Source organism: Rhinatrema bivittatum, chromosome 2, assembly GCF_901001135.1.
Source record: "Rhinatrema bivittatum chromosome 2, aRhiBiv1.1, whole genome shotgun sequence".
Classification (NCBI taxonomy): Eukaryota; Metazoa; Chordata; class Amphibia; order Gymnophiona; family Rhinatrematidae; genus Rhinatrema; species Rhinatrema bivittatum.
In genome coordinates, this window is record NC_042616.1 from 320,390,624 (window position 1) to 320,405,003 (window position 14,380).

Below are 14,380 nucleotides of genomic sequence, written 5' to 3' on the forward strand. Positions count from 1 at the left end.
CATACAAAGATGAGATTTGTACAATGTGCTTTTAACCTAGCTTGATTTTACCCAAGTAGAGAGTCCAAAGGACATCAAATCTTCACAAAAGTGTACTGTTCTGTTCGTACGTCTCACTCTGCAGGTAAAAGTGGCCCCTAACCCTACACTACTACCTAAACTTCACCTCAAGTTACTAGGTGGGCCTCCTATGGTAGCATAAATAGCTACTTACTATAATATCATATCCCGGAGGTGCTCTCTCTCTCACCCTTCCCAAAATGGAAATTGTGAAAAAATTGCTAAGTGTGTTGCACAGCTTAACACAATTGAAAAAGGTGTAGTTATTTTCAGTGTCAAAACTGTGCATTATGGTTCACAAAGTGCGAAACCAGCCCATTTTTATAGAAATACCAACTCCTTCCAATCCCTCCCCTTTTAAAAATTTGCATCACACCATGCGTTATGGTGCTTATCGCATGCATTAAGGCATTTTTCGCATACAGAAATGCCATTACACATGTGAAAACACCTTAACGTGATTTCTTAAATGACCCTGGTAGATTGTAAATTTATTGAACAGTAATATCAAGAGCTGTAAAGAACTTTTCATTCGATTTTATCAAATTACCAGTACAACTGAGATGGAAAGCAGATTAGCTTCCAGGATGATTATCGATGTTGAACGATATGGAAATTGCAGAATATAAGATGGTTTAATAAATAAAAATAAATAAATATTACTGATGCTTGAGATCATCAATGCTGTTTATAAGGGGACTTAAAAGGTGACTTGCTGGTAAACAACACATTAGTGCCTAGAAGTCAATCTTCCCCCACGCAGGGAATTCTGTACAGTCAGAGTGATTTGAAACCTTTCTGAGAACTGGCACTTAATATCTGAACATGTGCACTCAGCCCCTGTCCAGGACTATCCAGCCTAAGGTTCACATTGAAATAGGGTAGGATTGTATAAAAGAAGGAGGTCTACCTGACTTCATCTTGATTTGCTGAGTTAAAGACATAAACTACAGTCTAGAACAGAAGTAGAATAAGATTTGGAAACTCGGTAGTCTGACTGAATGGTTGTGTGCTGGGCGTTGACACTCCATGGCTAATTGAAAATGGCTATGCTGAGAATATCTAAGTTGTTATGCATACATCCTTTGGATAAGGTTAGGAAACAGGGTGAAGAGAATGACCAAAGGAAGACCAAAAGCTTAATTCAGTTATTCTGAGAAGGAGTCCCGAATGGAGAGCTGGATAATCAGGGAGACATGGATAAAAGACAATCAATTTCCTCACAAACATTCATGTGGCTGCAAACTCAACTAGGGGATGTCAAGTGATAGGGTAATTTTGGAAAAGCTCCTCTGTATTACTTTGTTTCCCAGTCAGACATAAGTAGCATGAACTACCCCTTCAAACATCTCAGAAGCACCTACTGAATCGCTCTAGCAATAACAACATTCCCTGCAACTTTTGCTAATATTTTCTGCTAGAATAAGAACTTGACTTGCAAACCAGGGAAAAACTTCTACAATCTGATTACAAGAAATAAAACTGCTTGCAATAAAATATGAACCATTCAAAAAAGTACAACAGGGGGAATTTATTACAGTTAATTCATTTGTTGTACTAGCACCAGGGAAAAATAGTAAGATCAAGGGTTTTTTTATACAATTGTAAGCTATCACTGTCTCCAGCTTTTTTCTTTATTAACATCATTTTCAATGTTGTTTCTTCAGGACTTTGCTGAAACCCATATTATTTAACATGGCACACATTGAATTTTATTATGAAAAATCAAATTGTCTATTACCAATGAATTTGAAATATGATGCTAGTTATCTAACTGGAAGTGTGCATGTCAGCAAATTAGAGCAATATATAACAAAACTTTATCACTCCTGTGGATACTGTTGGAGTATTTTTTTTTTGCTTTAAGTAACTTCTTAAACTTATTGGCAGTTCACAGTTTGTGGGAAAAGTATTTCTAGCTTCTTTTTTTTAATCATTACCTGTAGGGCTTTAGACTATTTTTTTTTTTTTTTACCAAGAGCCAAACAGCCTTCATGTCCTTGTCATGATAGCAATTCTTGAAGCTTGGAACTTGCTACGATCCCACATAACATAAATAGATTATTTGTTTTCTTTCTGCTCTTTAATGGTGAAATACCAATCCAATTACATTGCATCAATTATACTGAAGTACCCCAATATACAGAATACAATTACTAACAGCCACATTTTCTTTAAATATATTGTAATGGCCTAAAAGAACCTCAGCAAAATGGAAATACCAAGCAAGCTGGAAATGAATGTCTAGAAATATAATAAATAGCTTGCACATTGGTATCTCTAAAAAACTGTAAAGAAGTCATCAAACTATATTTTACCAAACTGGAAAATGAGAATAAAATGTTTGGAACTTATCATGATCGAAAACAGGTGCTGAAAATATTACTATGGGCAAATCAAAACATAAAATATCATTGGTAAGAATGATTGAAAACAGCAATAAAAACATTAACAAAAAAGAACTATAAATCATTAGAGGTATGCATCGCTAAAACTTTTTTTTGTTTCATTTTTCCCCTTTTTTGATTTTGATTTTCTTTTTTGGTTGGGTTTTTTTAATTTCTCATTTACTACTCGCTATTTTGGGTTAATGTGAGCTTTATGAGCAGACAGCGTAGAGGAGGATCAATTTGGAGAGATAAAGCCATGATGCAGCATTAAAGCAAAATGTGGCTACATCAGCGATTTTTATCAATCTGACAGGGTCATTCATCAAATTGAGTTAGAGCCTCATCATGCGATAAAAGGTATCTAACATGCGATGACTGTACAGTGTTTATCCAGTCATGCATTTGTTTGCAAATATGATAATGAGTATGCAAAAGCTAGTATTTTATGCAAAGAAGGGACTCCTACTGCATGACCTGAAAATGTAATGCACATGTGGGATTTACATTGGAAATAACACTTTTTAATGAGGTAGAGTGCAAAAGGTTTTTATCGTGGGATAGCCGCCATTATCATGAGTCATGGATATTATAGTGGCTATTATCATGAGCGATAAAATGAGGGCTTTTCTCACAGACACACCTATAAAGCCCTGATGGGCCAAAAATATAACCTTTCCATACCTGCCTTGACTTCCTAAATCTTCTATTTTAGGGGGAAGTGTACTAGGGGGATATTGGCAGATTCAGATGATGGAAGCAGAATTTGCGCACACATGTGCACATACATTTCAAATAGGGCACGCATGTATGCGCTTTTAGGAGCAGATTTCAAAGGGGTACGCGCGTAAGATACACATGTACTCCCAGAAAACCTGCCCCAACCTCCCCCTGCGCACGCCGAACCTATGTTGAATAGGCTCGGCGGCGCACGCAAGCACCAAGATGCGCGTAAGTCCCATGGCTTTCCTGGGGGGGCGTGTTGGGGGCATGTTGGGGGCGTGTCGCAGCATTGAGTCATCCGGGGGCGGGGCCGTGGGCATGGTTCCGGCCCGGGGGCATTTCAGGGGCATGGCCGAGGCCTCCGAAACTGCTCCTGGGCCAGGGAATCGTGAACTAGTTGGCCGGCCGGCGCCGGCGTAACTTTTCTAACAAAGGTTAGATAGGGCTGGGGGAGTGGGTTAGGGAGGGGAAGGTGCGGGGGGGGTGGAAGGAAAGTTCCCTCCGAGGCCGCTACAATTTCGGAGCGGCCTCGGAGGGAACGGAGGCAGGCTGCGCGACTCGGCGCACGCAGGCTGCCGATTTTGGGCAGCCTTGCATGCACCGACCCCGGATTTTAAAGGATATTCGCGGCTACGCATGTATCTATTAAAATCCAGCATACTTTTGTTTTTGCTTGGTGCGCGAACAAAAGTATGTGCGGGCGTAGTTTTTAAAAATCTACTCCTTAGTGTATTGATAACATGCGCATGTACGTGCATAATGACTGTTGCCATTGTATTACATAGCCGCATACATGAGCTCATGATATAAAAGGCTGGATGCACGTACTATTTGAAATGAACATGCACATGTGCATGCAAATCCCGTTTCCACCACATAAGTGGGGGGATGTTAAGCATGGTCATGTGGATTTGTTCTGGGCTGCAAGGGGGGGAATTGATAAGAAACAAGAAGGTGAAAATGGCAAATTTTCATTGTTTTTCTGATTTGTCTTTGGAGTGCATAAGACACACTGTACTCTGAAGGTTTGTGTATTTGGTAACTTTGGTTAATAAAAAGGTTTTACACTAAAAGTGTCACACACTGACCCCATTGCCAGTTTCACCAGTTTGTTCCCAATTTGTCCAGGCTAGGGCTAGGACTCCCAAACCCCCCTAGTTTGACTAGCCTAGATTGTTTTCTTTTAAGACTTGCATGCCCTCCATAGTAGTAGTAAAGTTATGGGGCAGTGGACCACGGCATGCACCTGTGTGCTTAAATACATAAGCATACATCTAGTGGCCTCCCCTACACACCTTTGCCCCACCCCTTTTTTGATACTTTTCACATATGCGCATAGTGAGAGATACAGGTGTACTCAGGCAGCTTTGAAAACAGGTTCTGTGCATACCGGCCTTACTTTTTATATTTCCTGGTTTGGACTTACTTGTATTTCCTGGTTTGGACTTACTTGTATTTCCTGGTTTGGACATGTAATGCACTGTTGCATCGCACACTGCGATACTGTGTCCTGAGACGCAAAAAATTATCACAGATTACGATTTTTACCTACTGAAGCGGAATGTCAAAAATTTTCCTAACCATGCCCCTTTTTTTATCACGCTCATAAACGTGCCATATTCCCACGATAAATATAGCATTTTGATGCATCTAGGCCAGAGTGTGGTAAACGAGATCATTTTGAGTGTTTTCTGACCATCTTGATGCTTTTGATTTGATGCTTCTGAGTTCATGCTCAGCAACATGAGAAAGAGATGTGTCCAGTTCATTAATGTGTATAAAAGATGTTTAATTCCAGTGATCTACTGTTTAGTTCACTGCTCCAGTTTATTTTCTGTATAAAAAAAAAAAGAAAAAGGAATATTTAAGATCTAAAAGAGCATAGTAAATTAACATTATATATATTTAAAAAAAATATATTTTTGATCTATAATTTGACTTTAGATCCTGTACAAAGGAGCAATACCTTGTTGCACAATTACTATGAGATCTTTTTTCCTTCTAATTAAATGCAGAAAGAATATTTAATCTATTCACAAATTTACTTTAAAAATTTAATATCTCCATTTTGTGTATTAATTTTGAAGTTGTTCAAGTAGGATATCTTTGATTATTGTACTTCCAGTCTCACTTTCCCATTTCATATTGTGATTGTCTTTTATGTTTCACCCCTATATTGGGACAAAGCCTTCTCTCTCTCAAGAATACAAGAATACATCGGCATAACAGGCACAGCATTGGTCTGGTTCAATACATTCTTAAGAAATAGAGACTACAAGGTCAAAATACACAACAAAGAATCTAAGCGCTACCCTTCATCTCTAGGAGTCCCGCAAGGCTCATCCCTCTCACCTACTCTCTAACATTTACCTTCTCCCTCTCTGCCAGTTACTAACCAAACTGAACTTAAAATACTATTTATACGCTGACGACGTCCAGATTGTGATCCCCATCAAAGAATCCATCAAAAAAACCCTAGATCTATGGGAAACATGCCTTCGAGAAATCAACTCCCTCCTCTCCAGTCTGAATTTAATCCTAAATTCTTCAAAAACAGAACTCCTTCTCATATCCACAGAGAACGGCAACATCACCACAAATCCTTCAGCAAACTTACTAACAGCCCAAGTGAGAGACCTAGGAGCGATCATTGATAATCGGCTAAACCTAAAAGCTTTTATAAACCAAACCACCAAGGACTGCTTTCATAAACTGCATGTCCTAAAAAGAATAAAACCACTGTTCCACAATCATGACTACAGAACAATCTTACAAGCAATAATCTTCTCTAAGTTAGACTATTGCAACTCTTTATTATTAGGTCTCTCATCATCGCATACTAAACCCCTTCAGATGGTTCAAAACACGGCAGCCAGAATATTGACAAATACACGGAGAAGAGATCACATTTCCCCAATCCTCAAAGACCTACACTGACTGCCGATTCATTATAGAATCTTATATAAGTCCATCACCATAATATACAAAGCTATCCAACAAATCGCTCCGCTCAACCTACAAATCCCTTTCAAAAAACATACATCCTCCAGACCCATAAGAGAGTACTATAAGGAATCTCTTCAGGTACCTCACTTCAAAACCTCCCATCATATAACCCTCAGAGACAGGGCATTCTCCACAGCAGGACCTCCTCTTTGGAACTCCATCCCACCGGAGCAGCGGCAGGAACCTTGCCTCCCAACTTTCAGGAAAAGACTCAAAACGTGGCTATTTAATAAAGCCTTCCCAGACTCGGAATAAATCTTAACTACCTCTAACCAACTTCCAATCACTACCCTTATGCAGAAAACTATAACTTCCCTGTTTTATTGTAACTGTAATTGTTTTCGTTCAGCACCTTTTATTTATTTCGTTCACTGTAACTTTTATCACTCCCCCTGTTTATTGTAAACCGGCATGATGTGATACTCTCACGAATGCCGGTATAGAAAAAACTAAAATAAATAAATAAAATAAATATGTGGTAAGGATACATAATAAGGATATGCAGAGGTAACATTTTCATTATGGTTTGTTTATTCATCTCCATTCATTTCAAATGAATAAAAAATGGTGTATCTGCTTTTTTAAATGTCTTATTAAAGTCAAAGGGGAAGTTTTGAGCTTCAATATTGGGGTTTTATAATCAATTCTAATGAAACTTGTGCATTGATAAGGCGCCAGACCTGTGACAAAGCAGCACCAGCAGAGGAATGAATAGGCTAAGGCACTGTAAAGAAAAGAGTACCTGAAATGGCAGGAGTTCTCCAAAGCACCATCAAAGGAGTAATGCAGCATAACAAATGTCAAAAGGAACCCAAAGCTTCAAAAGAGGGCACCAATAACAGTAGTATCAACCCCCCAAAGTGATACCAAGAGTAGCATGAACATTCTAGTTAAGTCGCTCATATACACTAACCTATTTTATGTTTTAATATCTTAAGATCCATTTTAGATTCTAAACATGCCATTCACTTACATGCCTCGCCTTAATTTCCCAAGTTATAATTTGAATGTATTTCTATTTGTACTGTATTAACATCATGTTATATCATTTTATTGTAAATTTTACTTTAATATGTTAATTTTATTCTAAGTCAATTTTATTGTAATTTTGTTTTATTGTAATTTTCTTACTGTTGTAAACCACTATGATGGCTACACCAAATGACGGTATATAAAATCAGTAAATAAATAAATAAATAAAATAAAGCAGGGGGATAAAGCTGCAAAGATGGCATGAAAATACACAGGTATTACTAGAGGAACAGAGCAGGATTAAGAGAGACATGAAGACTCCAAGATACCATGACAGACATAAAGCAGCCACCAACAGTGGCAAGACCCCCAAGTTGTAAAGTCTGGGTATGACAGCTGGGCTGAGTAGCAGCAAGACCCCCATGGTGTTTAATCAGAAGAACGGCATCAAGACAGAGTGGCAGCAAGATGCCAAGATGTGGAGTGTGGGGAATCAAAGATAGCTCAAAGGAATGAAACCCCCAAAGGAAAGAAAGGAATAAAGGGAACCAACAATATTTGTTTGAACAGGCCAAGGCAGTAAATGCAGCACCAACAATGGCATGAATGTCCTCAAAAGAACTAAAAAGTGGCAAAGTGGTATCTGAAATGGCAGGTTTTCTCCAAGGCACTATGAGAGAGCCAGGAGTAGGTCGGGTAGTTATAGTGGTAGGATTATGCAGCAAGGCATAAAACTGAAAAGAAGAGGTCTGGAGGAAGAAACATATTTATTTTCTTTTTTCACCATTTTATTTTTTGGGGAAAACACACCAGTATAGCAAAAAATGATGTAGGGTAGGAGAACTAGGTTAGGATCAAAACAGCAAATGACCAAATCACAGAAGCATCAAACTCCCAACATGGTAAATCTGGCACATGGCAGCTAGACATACTGGCAGTAAGAAGAGAACCCCTAAGATGGTACATTAGGGTCATGGCAGTTAGAGTGGCAACAAGACCCTCAATGCGGTACATCAGGGGTGTAGCACTTAGGCAGAGTGGCAGCAAGATCCCAATGGTGGTACATTAAGGAATGGCAGCTGGACATAGTGGAAGAAAGATCCCGAAGGTGGTACATCATGGGGTACATTTTAAAAAACAGCGTGCGTGTGTACTTTTGTTCGCACACCAGGCGTGAACAAAAGTACGCCAGATTTTATGGTCCAAGCAAATGTCAATTCAGCAGCAATTCAGCAGCAATTTGTGAATATGCTAAATAACACAGGTACTAATATAGATTATTGGGACACTCAACTAATGACATTTCTCCATTCTGAATACAGACCATTTAGTCTTCCCTCTGTTTCCTACTTTTTATACAGTTACCAATCCACAATAGACACTGACTCCAATTCCATGACCTCCCAATTTCCTAAGGAGAAACTTATCAGGGACTTTGTTGAATGCCATCTGAAAATCCAGACACATTTCTGCATGTTTATTTATACCCTCAATAAAATCTAGTAAGTTGGCAAGGCAAGACTTCCCTTTGCAAAACTCATGCTGACTCTCCCCCATTAAACAATGTCTATTTATGTGGTCAGTAATTTTGTTTTTAAGAATAGCTTTGACCTTTTTGCCTGGCACTAAGGTCAGGCTCACCAGTATATAGATTCCCAGATGAAACTTAAAGTCCTTTTTAAAAATGTAGGCCATATTGACCATCCTCCAGCCTGCTGGTACCATGGCTGTTTTAAATGATAAGCTGCAAATCACCAGAAACAGGTCTGCAATTTCATTTTTCAGATCCTTCCTGATTTTCAGGGAATCTGTCAATCTGAGTCATTATGTCCTCCAGTGTCACAGTGTTCTAATAGTTCAGATTCAACACCATCAAAAACTGTTAATGGTGTGGGTGTGACAGAGGCAAAGAATTCATTTATTTTTCTGCTATTCCTTTGTCCTTTTTGACACTCCTTTTTTGCCTCAGTCATCTAGTGGCTCAACTGATTTCCTCACAGGTGTTTTCCTTCAAATGTACTTCATAGTTGTTGTTACCTGTTTTTATCTCTATGGCAAGCTATTGTTCAAATTCTCTTATAGCCAACTTAGGCCTGGATTTATCAAAATGCACTAAATATTGCATGCAATAGGAAAAGGGGTGTGTCTTATGGTAATAGGCTGTTTATCATTTTGCATTGGTATTAGCGCAAACTGCAATAACTTTTTTGCACTTTGCGATAAGTGCCAGAATTGTTGTATTTCCTACCTACAACCACTGGGGGGGGGGGGGGTAGATGTTGTGTGCCGTGACCACCTGTGACCGCAACCCCCTACCTGACCTGCGGCATCGGGTCTGCCGCAGCAGCCGAGGAAGCCACTGGAGTCCGGCTCCGTTTCCCCCGCCTCTGGCACAGGTCCCGCGGTGGTTGACAGCGGGGGAGGCGCCCCATGCCTCCCATCGTGGCGTGGGGCCACTCTGCTCTGCTCCTGGGATCCAAGATGGCCGCCCTGCCCTTAGGTGTGAGGCCGCACCTCCTCACTACATTTAAAGGGCCCTCGTCATCTAAATCAGCCTCAGCTGCCCCAGATGATCTCTCGCCCAGGATAGCACTTAAGGGAGCCTCATCTTCAGCTTCTTTGACTTGGCATGTGGCGCAGTGCTTAAGTTGAAGAAACCTTTAACCTACTATGTCACAGGGGCTACCGGTGCCATTGGTCAGCCCCTGTCACATGGTAGGAGCACAAGATGGCACTGATGGCCATGTGACAGGGGCTGACCAATGGCACCGGTAGCCCCTGTGACATAGTAGGTCAAAGGCTATTGGTGCCATTTTGATCGAGGCAGGCCTGAAAGTCAGACGGCACGGAGGGAGAAATCCCTCGTGGGACCCCGCTGGATCACCAGGGATGTTAGTAAGTCTTGGGGAGGGTTCGGGATGGTGGGGGGGGGGGGGGGTTTGTATTACAGTGAATTTTAATGCTTGGGCTGTTTTTTTATTTAAAAAAAATAAAATGTGCCCCTCCCCCCGTACAAACTCGAAAAACTAATTTTCCTCGTAGTTCGGGGAAAAGCCCCCGACCCATGACGAATTAGGCAATTTCTTGAAATTGCCTAATTCGTCTTGCTCCTAGCCTTGTCATCACAGACTAGAGATGAAAGATGGATGACAATACATTAGGTGGTGTGTTGTTATAAATTTCCTCTGTACTGATATGGAATACAAAGTTCTTGCTGGAGGCTTGTGAAATGTTATAACCATTTGGATAAAAATTATGTGACATTACATACAGATTCCTGACTTTATAATTTTCAATACAAGAACCACAGGAATCCTAATTTAATATATATTCCGCAACAATGTTTGTTACAATTTCAAATACTTTATTTTTATCTCATAAATTCAAAACATTTAAGACATCTGCTTCTACACAATTATACCAACATGACATATATCATTACATATTTGTTGCAATGGCCGGCCACGGGCTCCATGGCCGGTCCTGCTCACCTCCTGTCCGCGGTCCTGCCAGCTGTACGCGGTCATACAGCGTGCTGGAAATGCTGCCGCCGCCGCCCACCCAGGTTTGTCCGACGGCCAACACGCCATCGCCTAGCTCCACTTCCGGGATTTTCTTAGCGCGTGCGTGCACCCCTTCTCAGGATTTAAAGGGGCCGCAGCACCCTAGGGTTGCCGGGCGTGCCCGTATGACATAATTCGTCCAACCTTTGCAGCAGGTCTCCTCCTAGTTGCCACAGGTTCCCTTTGTATGCTGATCCAGGTTCATTTGACCTTTGAAACTAGCCTCTGCTTGTTCTCCAACATCATCTGACCACTGCCTGCCTTGACCTTCTGTTCCAGCGTCCTTCTCTCTAGTCTGTGATGACAAGGCTAGGAGCAAGACCAGAATCAAGGAGGCGTGGTCAGTGACAGCAGAGGCCAAGTTCCAAGGGTCAGTCCGACCCTTGGAACTTGGTTCCAAGGGTCAGTCCGACCCTTGGACTCAGGTTCCAGAGGTCAGGTTCCAGAGGTCAGACGTGGTCAAGTAGACAGAGGTCAGTATTCGGACAATGAACAGCGTAGTGAAGAACAGGCAGAGGTCAGTACCAGAAAGTCAGTCCAAGAGATACTACCTTGGGGGATGCAGGAACAGACAGTTGTTGGAACAGAAGGACGCAGGAAGAGAAGGACGCTGGAACAGGAGGACACTGGAACAGGAAGATGCTGGAACAGAAGGACGCTGGAACAGAAGGTCAAGGCAGGCAGTGGTCAGATGATGTTGGAGAACAAGCAGAGGCTAGTTTCAAAGGTCAAATGAACCTGGATCAGCATACAAAGGGAACCTGTGGCAACTAGGAGGAGACCTGTTGCAAAGGCAAGCTCTGACTGTCAGAGCTTGCCTTAAATAAGGTTGGACGAATGATGTCATACGGGCACACCCGGCAACCCTAGCGTGCTGCGGCCCCTTTAAATCCTGAGAAGGGGTGCACGCACGCGCTAAGAAAATCCCGGAAGTGGAGCTCGGCGATGGCGTGTTGGCCATCGGACAAACCTGGGTGGGCGGCGGCGGCAGCATTTCCAGCACGCTGTACAGCCGGCAGGACCGCGGACAGGAGGTGAGCAGGACCGGCCATGGAGCCCGTGGCTGGCCGTTGCAACAAATATGTAATGATATATGTCATGTTGGTATAATTGTGTAGAAGCAGATGTCTTAAATATTTTGAATTTATGAGATAAAAATAAAGTATTTGAAATTGTAACAAACATTGTTGCGGAATATATATTAAATTAGGATTCCTGTGGTTCTTGTATTGAGAATTATAAAGTCAGGAATCTGTATGTAATGTCACATAATTTTTATCCAAATGGTTATAACATTTCACAAGCCTCCAGCAAGAACTTTGTATTCCATATCAGTACAGAGGAAATTTATAACAACACACCACCTAATGTATTGTCATCCATCTTTCATCAGACTTCATCTACAAATTTAACAAAAGAACACTTCTATGTTTTGATTATGATTTTCAGAAATAATCATAGAGAGAACGAAAAATATAAACTAGTCGCCAGCATAAACTGACTCAGTATCACATAAATGCTGAGAATCTTGGTGGCATTTTATAAGAAAAAGGCACCTAAGTCGAGACCCCTAATCACATAGGCCCTCATTTTCTAAAGTATCACAGGCCTGCGATACTTTAGGTAATGAGAGGCAGGTGGCCGAAACGGGGGGCGGGCCTGCGCTAGCCAGCAGCGATCGCATCATCGCGGTGCGATTGCTGCCGGTTCCGCACCCAATAGAGCCACCATAGAAGGTATAGCTATTGGGCGCAAACTAGGACGCAAAAAGGGTCTTACCTTTTCGTCGTCCATGGTGTCTTCGCGGAGTCGGCCCCGGTGACGCCCCGACTCCTCCTCTTCCAGGGCCGACTCCGCCCCTATTTTGGTATCGCACGTGAGAAGGGACTTTTTGCGTGTGAAACGTCCCTTATCGCGTGCGATCTGAATGGAAAATGAGGCCCATAGTTTTACATACAAAAGAAAAAAAAACACATACCCTCGTAACACCTAGAAGATTTTAAAGGGGAATCATTTGTCATAATAAAAAACAAAAAAGGGATATAGATTACAATTAAAAATCCATCATTTTTCTATATATAACAAAAGCTGATTAATATCACCTGCATTATTATCTCCCTCCTCTGCTTCTTATTGAAACAGGAAAACCTTTTTATCAGCTTACTACAACAGGAAAGGAAACTGTTCTTACAAAAAGACTTTCTTTTTTTCCCCTATAAGCATAAATTTGATTATAACATGATCCAGATTTTAATTAAAACAGTTTCAAATGAACTTTTTGTGAGCTTGAACTCTGTGTCAAACTGAGATTCCCCCTCCCCCCTCCTAAAAAAAAACCTGGCAATCTTCAAATACAAATGGTCTCTGTCTAAACAGTACTAAGCAGATTTTTCTTTTGTGATTGGTCAAAAGCATTCAATTGCTAAATATCTTATAAGACTTAATAATTGTAAGGTTCTGAGATGCATTTGCCTGAGACTAATCAGCAGCTTATCAACTAAGACACTGGGGTTCTAAACCATTTCAGTGTAGAAGAGCAGTACTATTTACCCATGTGTTGCGTAAATTATTTATGTGCTAATCTAGGAAAGAAAATGTTTATTTTATTTCTGGACAGTGAAACAGAAAATTTAACAGTAGGCAGAATCTCATTATATTTCCATTACAAGACTTAATTTACTAGAGATGTGAATCGTGTCCTCGATCGTCTTAACGATCAATTTCGGCTGGGAGGGGGAGGGAATCGTATTGTTGCCGTTTGGGTGTGTAAACTATCGTGAAAAATCGTTAAAATTGTGAGTGCAGGAGGTCGTTCAGCGGTGGTCCGAAACCCCCGCTGAACGACCTCCTGCAGTCGATCTCCTGCCGGCGCCATTTTCCATACGAAAACGATTTGCGGCAAGAAATCGCTCCCGGAACCCCGCTGGACTCCCAGGAAACTTTTGGCCAGCTTGGGGGGGCCTCCTGACCCCCACAAGACTTGCCAAAAGTCCAGCGGGGGTCCGGAATGACCTCCTCCGTCGAATCATTTTTGTCTATGGCCGTCGCCATTTTACGGTGGCCATTTTGAAAAATGGCGCCAGCTGAAGACAACACGATTCTATTGAGGGGGCCATTCCGGACCGCCGCCGTTCTGGACCACCGCCGGATCCCCAGGTAATTTAAAGCTTTGGGGGGGGGTTCGGGAGGGTGGGGGATTTAATTTAAAGGGTCGGGGGTGGGTTTTAGGGGGTTTTAGTGTGCCGGTTTTCCTGCCCTCCCCCTTCCCCCGATTTACGATTTTTTAACGATAAATCGGGGGAATTGGTATTGTATCGTGGCCCTAACGATTTTTTGACGATTTAAAATATATCGGACGATATTTTAAATCGTCAAAAAACGATTCACATCCCTATAATTTACAATCATTATAAAATTATGTTTCTATGGCACTAAATGCAAATGTTTTCCCACCACCTGATTATTATTGGTCTTGTTTTTTTCTCCAAAGACGTGTTGGTAGCAACCCTTTTTTTTTTTAACAGTAAAAATGACCTGCTTCTAGTAAATAGTGAACAACTGCTCATAAAGTAAATGGTGAAAACTATGGGTCAATTATACTAACCATTTTCCAGAGGCACAGAATTGGGCAAAGTCCTCGGCACTTATGAACCTATTCCCTTTTGTTCA